Source organism: Phyllostomus discolor, chromosome 6 (genome assembly GCF_004126475.2).
Source record: "Phyllostomus discolor isolate MPI-MPIP mPhyDis1 chromosome 6, mPhyDis1.pri.v3, whole genome shotgun sequence".
Taxonomy (NCBI): domain Eukaryota; kingdom Metazoa; phylum Chordata; class Mammalia; order Chiroptera; family Phyllostomidae; genus Phyllostomus; species Phyllostomus discolor.
In genome coordinates this window covers 151,795,559-151,808,786 of record NC_040908.2, presented here as the reverse complement: position 1 = coordinate 151,808,786, position 13,228 = coordinate 151,795,559, and the positions used below count along the sequence as shown (strand labels likewise).

The 13,228-nt window shown below is 38.0% G+C and overlaps 1 long non-coding RNA gene across 1 annotated transcript in view; it reads left to right on the top strand.

The window, feature by feature from the left end:
• The window catches only part of LOC118501329, an 876,473-nt gene that overhangs the window by 219,405 nt on the left and 643,840 nt on the right, over window positions 1–13,228 (top strand). The window lies entirely within an intron of this gene.

Here is a 13,228-nt window from a genome sequence, read left to right as displayed (position 1 = left end):
AAGAATGCAATTGATTGCCACCCAAGATGAGTTCCATATATGGAAATTCTAGAGCTTGCCCTGCTTTTCTGCATCCCAGCACCTCCTCCTCCTCCAATCCTTAGCCCCTTCCCTGTGTGACCTTCCCAACTGAGGTCCCAGCATTCTTCTCCCTGGGTCAGTTGGTTAACTTAGAAATATTTTTAAGTAAAATGGTCCAAATTGGAGTGCTAATCATTGCTAACCCCAGAAAGATTATGATTTGGAAGATGACACTTTAAGAGGGTGATGTTTTGACCGTAAAGAATAATACGTCAGTATAGTTGAAACAGATGGTGGTGAAGGGAAAGGGATGGTATGAAATCAAGGGGATGGCAGTTTCTCATTTCTTGAAATATTTCACAAGGCTACCTCTTCTGTTATAGGTAAAGCAAGCCCTGTCTCTGGGTAGGCAGAGATGTTTAATAATTATTGTAACCTTTATTTTTTCAGGATTACATAGGTTAATCCTACCTGAATAAAATAAAATAAGACAAGAAAGTATGTGGAAAACAAACACACAAACAAACAAACAACCTGTTCCTGGAAGAGATATAATCTCTGACAGAGCAAATGAAAGCAAAGTCCTGAGAAAAATGCAATGCCTGATAAAATCCCAGCTACTCTGGTGTAATAAAGCCGCACAAGTTGCTAGGTTTTGGAAACTTGTAGAAAGCTTCATCATACTATAAATGGAATGTCTTTTTGCTCCCTGGGAATTTTCTGACTTTTAACAAATTTCAGAATAATTCATTCATACCTTCCTTCAGCATTATTTAGAGTACCTATGAATTGTCACCATATTCTAGGAACTAAAGATATAACAACCAACTAGATCAGGATTCATAGTGTCCCACCTCCATGAAGCTTACATTCAAATAGGCAAAGCAAACATCATAGATTTGAAAAAATGAGAAGTCTATGAAGAGAGAGCAGGATTAAACACTGGAGACTCACAGGAGACAATGTGGCTTTTATATAACCTTTTGTAGAAGAGAATAGGACAATGGAACAAGCAAGAAATTTAGGCTCACTAGGCTGTATAATCTTGAACAGTTGATAGATACTTGGTTTACTCATCTCTTAAATGGGAATGATGCTGAGGGTTGAGGCATGCATATTTTTTATCTGAGCACTCCGGGAAGGACTGCTGAGAATGTGACTTGGTAGCCAAGATGTGAATGCTGAGGAGCCAACCACAAGATCTGTGAAAATGCTTTGCAGAGTGAAGACCCAATGAATATAAAATGTTTGCCCCTGGAATTATCTTGGTGGGTTCTAGGAATTACAGAGAAGTCATTGTGGCTGAAGTTTCATAAACAAATAGTGGAGAGGGGGAAGATGAGTTCTCTGGGATATTATAAGAAATCCTATAGTATGCTTTGACTGAAAATTTCTAGCATAGATTGCAGCCAGAACAAATGTTCAAGAAACCTACCTAGAAAGTTCCCACTCTACCTGCAATAAAATTCGAACTTCTTACATTAGCCTACAAAATCCTATTAATTTTTACATCCTAAGATAAAGTCTTGCCCATGGAAGTACCCAGAAATGTTTTGTTAAAATAGTTTACAAACCTCTTCAGAAGAGGAATCATGTTATATAAACTTTGCTAGTTGCCATAAATCCTTTCCCAGATGCCTCTGTTCTTGTTGGTAGAACCTACCTCCCACTACAATGGTTGAAGTAACCAGCTCTTTAGTTAGCTACCGGACTCCCTTGCTGCTAAACCTTGGCAGATAACCCAGTTCTGGCTAATGAGGAAAGCAAGAATGTAGAATTAAGTTTTTATTTTCTAGTAAGGAGAAACACCACAAGCCTGCCCACCCCTTCCCATTTTTGATCGTGGTAGTGTAAAGATGAGCTGCTTTGAGCCGCTGTAGTCTGTCATTTTTTTTTATTATTATTAAGGGAGAAACCATCAAAAGCTGAGGGCAGTGAAAATATGGAAAAACTCTAGGTCTATGAAGACATACTTTAACCATCAAATAAACTTGGAAATGACCATCTCTTGACTTACTGTTTTGAAAATTACTAAGTGCCTTACTATTCAAACAATTTTTTAAGAATTTTTGTACTTTTACATAATATATGATGTCTGATCCAGGTGTATTTTATTTTGCTATGTAGTTAGTGTAATGCAAAGATAAAAAAATACCCTACACTCAGTAAACACTGGTTGAGAAAATGTATCAAGACTTAGTTCTTTGATAAATAAAGGATCTTAGAATGATGAATATATTTTATGTCCAGGAATCAGGTAGCAACTAAGGCACATAGAGGGGAAGAATAGTATAAATTTAATAATTCAAACATTCATTACCAAAATTGTTTACTGTCATTTCATTATTTTCAATGTAGATTCTCATAAACGGATTATATGTTTTAAGTTAGTGTGTATTTTAAATACCATTCAACATTTTTTCCCCCACAGAAAGTTTGATTCCTTTCTTTCTCAGTTGGAAACAAAAAGAATGGCCTTGAGCTGAAGATGACAGTAATTATAACAGCAGCAGAGGCGGTGGTGGAGATGGTGGTGAATTTACTATTGTTACTATTGACTCTCCTTTTTGATCATCCACAATACGCCAGGCATTGTGATGAGGCCTTTGCTAGTCATATGTCACTGTTTTTCCATGAAATAAGTATTGTTATCCCAATCCTGTCCAAAACTAAGGCCTAGAATGACCACGTGAATTTCTTATTTTGGTCGTTTAATGGGAATAAATCATGGGAGAAGTCACTTGGTAAGGCCAGGAGAAAAATGAGTATCTGAAATGATTGAGAAGAATTCACCACCTACTAGGGCAAATGGTACAGCAGAGAGTGTCTATTGCTGATAAAAAGAAATTCCATCTCCATCTGAAGAAAAAATTCTATGTATATCTTGCTAGTAAGGAGTTTTAGGGGGCACCCTACATAGTGCCCCTCTTAAAACAGGTCCTGATCAATGTTTATGAATATTTCTGAGAATAACAGCACACCTGTAAATCCTTTAGAGAACTGAACACAATGTGTAGGACAAACACATAGATTTCCTTTTCTTATTATTTTCTAGAAGTTATTATTATTTTTTTTAGAATGGTACCAGCTGGGTTTCACAGACCAATAAAATGATAAGCCTATCTCTCCAAATGTCAGGATCTACCTCAGGCATTTCTTAGAAATAGAAAGATCCGAATCTGGGCTTTATCTGCTAAAGGGCTTATTTTCTAAAATAGCGTTGTCTTTTATTGTATCCATGAAGAATACTGGTGTGTACAGAGTTCTGTAGATGAATCCACTGCCAAACAACAACAAAAATCCTACTTTCTTGTAGTTATATTACTTGAAGTTAAGTATAACTATAATTTGTTTGCTCGGTCAGCAAAATGGTACTTTTATGCACAGAACTTCCTTGATTAAGATACGTAGCTCATCTTCTTATTCTTGAAGTTTAGGCCAGGGAAATAACAGAAGGAATTTTAAGCTGAGGAATAAAAGACTTTAATGTGCATCTTCCTTTTAATCCCTTGGACTGACTCAAGAAAATAAAGTTGTTTTTTATCTTTCCATGAGACATTTAAATTCCTACCTGCAGAAAACGGGTAGAAGTATATAAAAACTGTTACCATTGAATGACTAATCTTATCTTGTCATTAAATGGACTGTCATTCCCTGGTGAGGCTGAGTTACAATTTCGAAGAAAATCTTCAGATGTGTCGGACAGTCACGAGAAGGTGTGCAGTCCCATGGATCCATGCATTCATCCTTGCATTTATGTATGTGTTCATTCACTCACTATAGAACCGACCAAAACTGAGACCTTCTAGTGAGTGCTGGGTCATTATTGGTGAACACATATTGATTTCCCCTCTATTTAACAACATGGTCTTGATCTTCCTATGCCCCCCACTATGGCCTAACAATAGACTTTGATGAATGCAAGTTGAAAATTGCAGATTGGCCCTGTGTAAATTTACAATCTAGGTGCTTATCATCACACTACTATTCTGTTGATGAGTATCTTTGGATAAACATTTAATGTTTTTATTTCTCATCTAGAAAATGAAAGAGTTAGTCTAGTTGAGTTAATTTCTAACAAATTTTGTTTTGTTTTGTTTGTATGTTTTTTTAATGCTATTCTTTCTGTCTTCTCTTCAAAAGTTAGATGGTAGCTAAAGGTGTGTTTATTTCTTTGAATAAAGTGCCCCAGGTCATCAAGGGACATGTACAACACATGTCACCTGAGGGAGACATGCATCACATTAAAAGCCCTTCATATGGGCTTCAGGTCGAGGTGCTGGTACACTGAGTAGCACATTTTGAAAGTATTCAAGCTGGCATTTGCAAATATCATAAAGTTCATATAGAGCAAATGCAACAGATGTTACTTTGAAAGCTCAGGAAAAAAAAGGCTGGTGTAAATGAGAAAAGCAGGACACCTAGGATAACTCAAATAAAAAATTGAGTAAATCTGTGACAGAAAAGTAAATATATATACAGATACACAATTCCCTAATATCCATGGAAAGAAACTTTTTATTCCTTTGGTGGATTTTATGGGTAAGTAATAGAGAGGAGGTTGGTGGCATGAGTTTGAGAAGAGAGAATAATTTCCCTCATTTTTATGCCCTCAAATTCCATCTAAATTCTGATGTTTAGCTGAAATTGTTATTACCACAAGACATCTTGGAACCACTTACCCTAAAGAAAATATTTGTGTCTGACATAAATTTGCTATAGTGTTAGTTTATATTGGTGTTATTTTACTCCTTCAATGAGATATTTCACCCACTTAATATAAAAAAGTGTTTTCATTCATCTTATTTCTACTGCTGTACCCAGGATAATGCTTTGTATATAACAGATAATTAGTAAAAAATTGATTAGCTGTCCTAGGTAGACTGTTGGCAGAATTACAGCCTCCACAAGATATTACTTATGATAATTATTGTAAATTATTTATCAATAATCTTTCCATGTATATCATTTGATCACCATGGATACATTATTCAAATACCATTTTTAGTGAACAGCTTGAGGTATATATTTCATAGCTGTATTTAAATGGGATATTATGGGAACTTTATTTTCTAAAATTTACCTTTCTTTCTATGCTTCTTCTGTTATCCTTTTACATTTTTTTATACTTTAACCTAGGATAGAACCTTTACATAGTAAAAGCTTATTGTTAGAAAGCTGGGAGAAGCATCTGAGATGATCCCTGTGGAGCAGATGATTAACTGCTCATCAAAGATATGCATTTCTTTTCCCCAGTACAGATTGTTGGTAGAAATGGCTGCTCTGCTTAGAACTATTTTTCAGCCTTCCTTGAATCTTATTGGCCATGAACCTCATTCCCACTAACAGAATTTGAGCAGAACTCATGGGTATCACACCTTGATTGAAATGATTAAGAAGCGTGAGGCTTCCACTTCTTCCTTTCTCTTTTGAAGCCCTGAGAGGTGGCAGAAATACAGAATAATAGGAATTGTATAACTGAGCCACATGTAAAACTATAACCACCAGATACCCTAACCGTCAATTAGGTGAACAAGATATAAACTTCTTATTTTGGTAAGCCACTGAGAGTCTTGGGAATTCTCTGTCATAGAGGCAAGCTTTATCTTTATCTAGTTTATGGACTTATGAAAAGGCTAGGAAACTGAACCTTGGAGATGTTAGCTGGTTTAAATAAGTCACAAGATGCTGGACAAACTGGGATTAGAATTTAGAACTTCTGGGATTGCTCATTCTCAGGGCCTCCAATAAGTAAAGAAAGAAACAGATGGGGGAAAATTTTTAAAACAGGTCAAAGACTGAAAAAGGGTCAAAACCTATCTCACCAATGAATTTTTGTTTAGAGGGAGCCCTTGAACAAAATGAAGGTGAGACTCTTTTCCCCTCTTTTCCTCCTCAAAGGGAGTAAGTCCTCTGCTGGTGAAATTAGGTTGGATGAAGAGGGCTAGCATGGTATGTACTATATGTGATAAATTACCTACCCTGATTCTGCATGTACTCCACTTAAAGAAAGATATGAGAGGAAGCTTAAAGAGATTTACTGATTTTTTAAAAGGCTTGTTTTTCTCACATTTTTAGACTTGCTTACCTCGTGGTCCCTCCAAGACCTCCTTCCATCCAATATATGTAATTTCTCTTTCTGATGTTTTCTGATAATTCTGCATTTGCCTTCATGGACATATTACATAGGTATGTGTCTCTAAGCCTATGTGTATCTCTATCACCTTGCTATTGGTAAGATTTATGTGCTAATTTTTTTTTTGGGGGGAGTATTTTCAACCAGAGAAGTTTCCTGTTTTAAAGACAGAGATGCATCTATGTATCTTCTGACTGGACTTTTCATCAATGTATCAGGAATTTCTGAAACATGCTCTGTGTGACAGCTGTAGAGAGAATCGGCATTCTGTACAGTTACTAGTTCAGATTTTTGAATGGCTCCATCTATGTAGATTAATTAAGGGAGACTTTTTCAATGGCTAGATTGTGATTACTTATTGGTTTATGTTTCGCCAAGCCAGCATTTGCGAAAAGACCATGCCAAGTCCTGACAAGATCGGTTTAGATAGTGTTTACAATGGCAAGCAGCTTGCAAAGGGCACGTCCATGCAATATAACTTGTTTTGTTAAACTAAAGAGGAAAAAAAATTGATGGAGGACTGATACTTGGGGAAATAAAATTGGGAGAGGAGAGATAAAAGGCCCAAAAGTAAAAACAGAAGAGCAAAAGAAAAACTAGGCTTGAAATACATCTTTGCTCACTTCACAGTAGTGTGATGAGGAAAATATGTGAACAAGTGAAGCATCCATTATTGTTTTGTGTGTTTGTCTTAATGTACTCCTTTAGCGATCTCTGAACAATCAGAATCCCTGGCTGCAGAGGTGTGATTAGCCCCTTGTCCTCCACAGGCATTGGGCTCAGCACGTTTGATAAACCTGCCATTACAGCAAAAGGCATATTTCACCTTTGTATTGCTTATCTGTTGTTGCATAGCAACGTTACTGGAAATGTAGTGACTCAAAACCACACACATTTATTATGTATATTTTTTTGTGAGTTAGGAGTTCAGAATGTTTTAACTGGATCCTCTGCTTCCGATCTATCTTATGAGGCTGCAGTAAAGGTCTTGGTTGGGGTTGTTGTCTCATATGTGACCTGACTGAAGAAGGGCCCAGGTTCAAACCCACATGGTTGTTGGCACCACTGAGGACGTTGTGGACTGTGGGGCAGAGGGCTTCAGGTTTTTGCTGGCTGTGGATCTGAGAGCAGCCCTTAATCTTTGTCGCATGAGTCTCCTTAAAGCCAGCAAGGGAGGGCGTCTCCTAGTTAGATTGCCATGATAATCTCATGTCATATAGTTACGTACACTCTGTCACCTTTGCTCTGTTCTGTGGGTTAGAAACAAGTCACATGTTTTGTCCACCTTCGAGAGGATTACACAGGACCTAAAAAAGAGAAGACAAAGATAATGGAATTTACTTCATTATAATCATAATCACATAATCTCAACACTTCCTTGATGAAAGTATGTCCCAACAGGTCCAGAGAGATAAACTAATTAACCAAATGCCATTCATTGGAGTCACGATAACACCAGTACAAGAATCCGGATTTCTTAGGATGTTTTAAGCCACTTTTTCCCTTTTTAAAGTTTATTTGGTAATAACCCCTTCAAAAAAGGGTTTGGAATAAGAGGTGCTCATGCTTTCATTCAATAAATATGCATTGAATGTCTATTATGTGCCAGACACTATTCCAGTGCTGTTGATAAAGCGATAGAAAGAAGTCCCTTATCTCCTAGAGCGTAAATGAAAGCGGGAGGAGAGAACAATGAACCAATAAAAAATATTAATGTGTAGAAAGCAGGTGCTGTGTAGGTAAGCAAATCAAGGTAAAGGGCTACAGGGCCACAGGGTCATGTTATTTCGAATGGATGACCATGGAAGTCTACTGATAAATTGATTTTGAAGTAAAAACATGAGTGACGTGAATGAAGCCCCATGTCTCTGTCTGGGGCCCAAGGGGAAAACTCCTGAAAAGGATCCGAGTTAGATATGGATACAGTCATAGATATCAAGCAGATTTTACCTCTCTTAGAGTTGCATATGCCATTGGGGTTAACATCTTCCTCTGATATAGAAGTTAGATGTAGTTTCCAAGGTCAGACAGCAAGAAGATGCTGTAGTGTGTCCGGACTTGTGTCCAAAATCAAGTTCTGTGCCCCAGACAAGGGATGGCTTCGTTTAAGCTGCAGAGCCTTTTTTTTCCAAATATATTTGATGGATCAATAAATAAAATGGATAAAAGTGGAACTTCTGTGCTTGATACAGAGGCAGGCGGGAGATGTCCAAGACTCATCTCGTCTGCTACCCATTCCAAATCTCCCCGGCTTGAATGCAGTAGCCCCTTCAGGCTGCAACTACAAAGCTCGGCTTACAAAAACCACCCTGCTAGAGCTCCTCTGGGTACCCCCACTCGTTAGCATGACCAAATGTCTTTGCTGTGAGTTCTTTATAAGGCTCTCTTACTCGCAATTTGACAGGGTCACTACAATGTTTGGCTGTCACGATAGGAACTGGTGTTCTCTTTTCTTTTCTCTCCCATTTCAGGATGGTCCATAGACTGAAAGACAGTTGGATTTAGCGAAATTGGCAGGAGGGTGGAAGGGACTGTGTTCCCTCAGACAAAGAGACTTCTGCTGCAATTATTCAAGTCTCAGGCCAGTAAAAGAGCAGGGAAAGTTCCTTTTGGCATAAATAAAGTAGGAAACCCACAGGAGACTCTTTGCACTCAATGCAGATTATCTTCCACTCAATGTAAATTATAGAAAATTTCAGTAAACTGTGGATCTGGGGAGCTTTGGTTTAGCTATGTCTCCCCTAATTTTAAATAAAAAGAGTGTGTGGGGCCAAATGCAAACTAATATTCTTGAAATGAACACAGCACTATTAAGATAAATTTCTACAGACTGCACAAGAAAAATACTTTGCCCTTAAGGAAAAAAATAACCAAAAAAAAAAAAAAAAAAGAATCTAGGGAGGGGCGAAGACAGATTACCACAGTCAATTATTAATACGGATGAGCCAAGGCCAGCTGATGCTATCACACTTCATCATTCAAATTCTCATTATTGGGATACACGACAGTGTGTTACTGCAAAAGTACTCTCCTTACTGTGGCAAAAGGCGTTAATTTCTAAGGAGCTGAGCAAGTGACAGTGAGCTTCCGAAAGGGGCTCGGTGCTCAATGATTGGATTGTAATTATTCTGAAAGGGTTTTCATCATCATTACCCAACATTTTGCAGATGCAGCATGTTTGAAAATAAACCACGGCCCAGCTAGCACCACATCGTTTCAGATTTAAACACCGAGCCTCTGGCTTGCTGATGTATTTTTGTGTATGAGAGTATAGGCGAACACAAATGTACTCATTCAAGCATACATCGTTTTAAAGTTGTTTAGCCAATGCATCTGCATTTGTGAAGACTAGGAAATCTATGGGAACGGTTCTCAGGCCATGATGAATGCAAGGGTGGAGAACATTCATTCATTCCTTGTTTCATTCATTCCTGCAATCTTCATATGTTAATCATCTGGCACTGTTCTCTTACAACAATAAACAGGATGAATAAAACCCTGCCCAGAAGGCGGTCTTTATACCATGAGGTTTTTCCAGGGGATGTATGAATTCTTCTTCTGTTTACACCCAAAAAGGACAAGCTAATTGTCTGTTTACTTTGCCAGTTTGCTTTAATTACAAGGCTTTCAAGGCCATTAGCAGATGAAGCTGTTTACATTTCACAAGTAGGTTTGAATTTCACCTCCCTGGCCCTTCACCCCTCTTCCCCTCCACATGGGGCAACAGGGTTAAAAAAAAAATCTCTCTCCACTTTTAGGAAAGAAAAATAAATCAAGTGCTCTAGACAAATTTTCAGTAGTGTATCACATCACACAGATAGTTCTAAACATCAGTTTTTGCAAGTATATGTAACACGTGTTTATGTATGGTTGTTTAACTGTTTCCTGCTTTTCAGTTGTTTGTAACCTAATTATAGGACACTGAATACAAGAACTGGTGAACTGCAGTACTAGGTAAATTGCCAAGAAGAATTCAGGTGGGCGAGGCAAGCATTAAATACTGGAGCCACTCTGAGAAGGGGCACACCAGGGTGGAGAGCTGCTTTGTGAAAATACAGAATGGAGTGGAGGCTAGCCAGGTTGAATTGAACTCCACTGAAGTTTGCAGTAAAGTGTTCATCTAGGAGTTGATTTTCTTTTTTTTTTTATTTTTTTATTTATTTATTTATTTTTTATTTCAATCATTGTTCAAGTACAGTTTTCTGCCCCCTACTCGTTGATTTTCTAGTTACCCATTTCACCTTGACCTCCACTCCCTACTTTTATCTCCTTCTCATTCTAATTTCAGAAGATACCCGTGTGCCTATACATCTTCTTCATCTACCACCACCATGGCCTAGCTGATGTCTTAATTACAATAGTTTCTTAATGGACGTCTTTCCCTTTAACCTTTCTCCCTTTAGTCTGTCTGCTGCAATCCTAATGTCGCAGCCAATTTTTTAAATGTAAATAAGATCACATTATTCTTTCATTTGAACCTTCCCCTGACACAGGAATCCAATGTACTTATGGGGGCTGGCAGTCATTGACCTGGGGCTGTACCCAGCTCTTCAAACATGGGTTCTGTCACCTCTCCTCCATCCATTCCAACTGCTCTGGACTTCTCTGGTTCCCATAACTCAGAATGGCTTTCCCTAATCAGAGCCATTGTCACTGCTGGATAATGTTAAATTTAAAATGTGTGCATAATGATACTTGAGTACATCCTGGGATCAGAATTGCTAAGCACATTTTGAATTCTTAGACAGTAGAAAATTGTGTCTACATTGCACACAGCAAGGAGTTTTTGAAGATGTGACAAATGACTCAGCTGACTTACCCAACTTCTAATTAAAAATTTTAGAGAGCCTTACAGTGTGCTTTCACTTTCATAATATTTTCAACCCTAAAATCTGTTATTATCAGTAATGTACAGATGGTGACACTGTGGTCCAGAAAGATTAAGTTGCTTATCCAAGATCATGCGCTTGAGGGAGTGGCAGGGTCGGAATTCAGTCTATGGATTTCTGACTTGAGGATTTGGGAATTTCTCACTTGAGTTCACATTACAGATTTTAGAGAAAAGTGTTAGTTTTTATGTGATATGGAATTACAAAGATACTCAACTTGCTCTGTCTCTAGTAAGATTTCACCTCCAAATCTCAAGGTTTGGGTCTTTTTTGAGTACTATAAGATTGGATGAGTGAGAAATTCCTTTAGCAATTCCTTTTACATAAGAATTGTGATGGTTGTGAGTTGGTGGGAGGATATGCGTGGAGCAGTGGGCCCCTTACTCTCTATGAGATGCTATTTCTGTCTCCTTGGTCTATGAGTATCATTGCTTTAAACATTAGTTTACATTGATTTTCAACATGACTCATTAAGTGGTCATTTTATTCTGAACTACCTAAAGGAAGTACATCAGAACTAAGTGTTAAACAGTTGGAGCTGTGAACTGAGATTCAAAATGACTATACCTATACTAAAATCATCATTGTAAACTCTTTTGACAACTTTTAATAGCCACTAGAATGTTTTTTTTCAGGCAATAGCTCAAAAGGGGAAGAACATTTAAGTAAAAGGCTTCTCTTTTTAAGATTTTATTTATTGATTTTTAGAGAGAGGGAAAGGGAGGGAAAAAGGGAGGAAAACATCAAAGAGTGATTGCCTCTCACACTCCCCCTACTGAGGACCTGGCCTGCCCAGGCATGTGCCCTGCCTGGGAATTGAACAAGTGACTATTTGGTTCACAGGCCGGCGCTCAATCCATTGAGCCACACTAGCCAGGGCTATTTTTCTTTAAAAGACATTCATTAATGTATGCTAGATGATCTAGTCTACAGACTAAATAAAAATCCAATAGAACTAAACTTGCTGTTGGACATTAGTGAAGTAGCAAAGTGGTAGTGATTGGTTAGCGTTATGTATTTACCTCATTAGTGGAAGATGTTCTTGGAGGATTAGGGAAGAGGATCAGAGTAGGATAGCTTATTCGTGAGTCACGGCTCAAGCAGAACTGCTATGGGTATTAGGAATTGACTCTTTTGTTCTACTACTAATTTACTGTAATACTATGAGGGTATTCATGAATACTGGGAATTGACTCTCAGCATTTAATTGATAAGCTCAATGTCTTCTTTTCTAACTCATTAGGTTAGTATCAAGAATGCTTTCCTAAAACAGCCCAGCAGAGCTTGGAGATCTTACATGTCAGCAGTTGGTTCTTGAGTGTAGGGGAATTTCTTCTCTGAGGTCTAGTTAGTGAGACCAGTGATAGTTCAGGGAAACAGTGGAGCATTAAGAACGTAATGTTGTGTGCATTTGGCTTTTATTTTCTGGGAGATCTAGTTTTTTCAGAGATCACTCTTTTCAATATGCATTAGATTTCCCTTCCTCCAAATTGAGTGTTTATAAAACAAATCCCCGAAAAGTCTTCTAATGCTCATTTTTGCAAGGTTGTGTATATGTGGCTGTGGGGGAGAAGGTGAGAGTGGAAATCTGAAAACTTACACCAATGGGCAATAAGAAGATATAATATCTTGCTTTCATATAGCCAAGCCAAAGAGTAAACCATTTTTTTAAAGATTTTATTTATTTATTTTTAGAGAGAGAAGGGAGGGAGGGGGAGAGAGAGAGAGAGAGAGAGAGAGAGAGAGAGAGAGAGAGAGAGATACATCAATGTGCGGTTGCTGGGGGTTATGGCCCGCAACCCAGGAATGTACCCTGGCTGGGAATCGAACCTGGGACACTTTGGTTCCCAGCCCGTGCTCAATCCACTGAGCTACGCCAGCCAGGGGCAAGTAAACCATTTTTAATGAAAGGGGTTAAGTTATTTGATTCACTGAATGGAAAACAGTTTGCTCTGTAGCTGTTGGTATTTTGTAATTTATTAACAACCAACACAGTTAAAAGCTCTTTTCCTCAAAGATGAGGGCTAATAACAATCTGAAAGAGAACGTGCCTTGTTGGTGGTTACCAGCTTATAAGGATGTTGAGCAGAGGACTAACTGTTATTTTTTTCTCATCACCCTAAGTTTATCCAACTTGCGGATGTGGATTATTGCACCACTTTAGCACCAACTGTTATTGGAC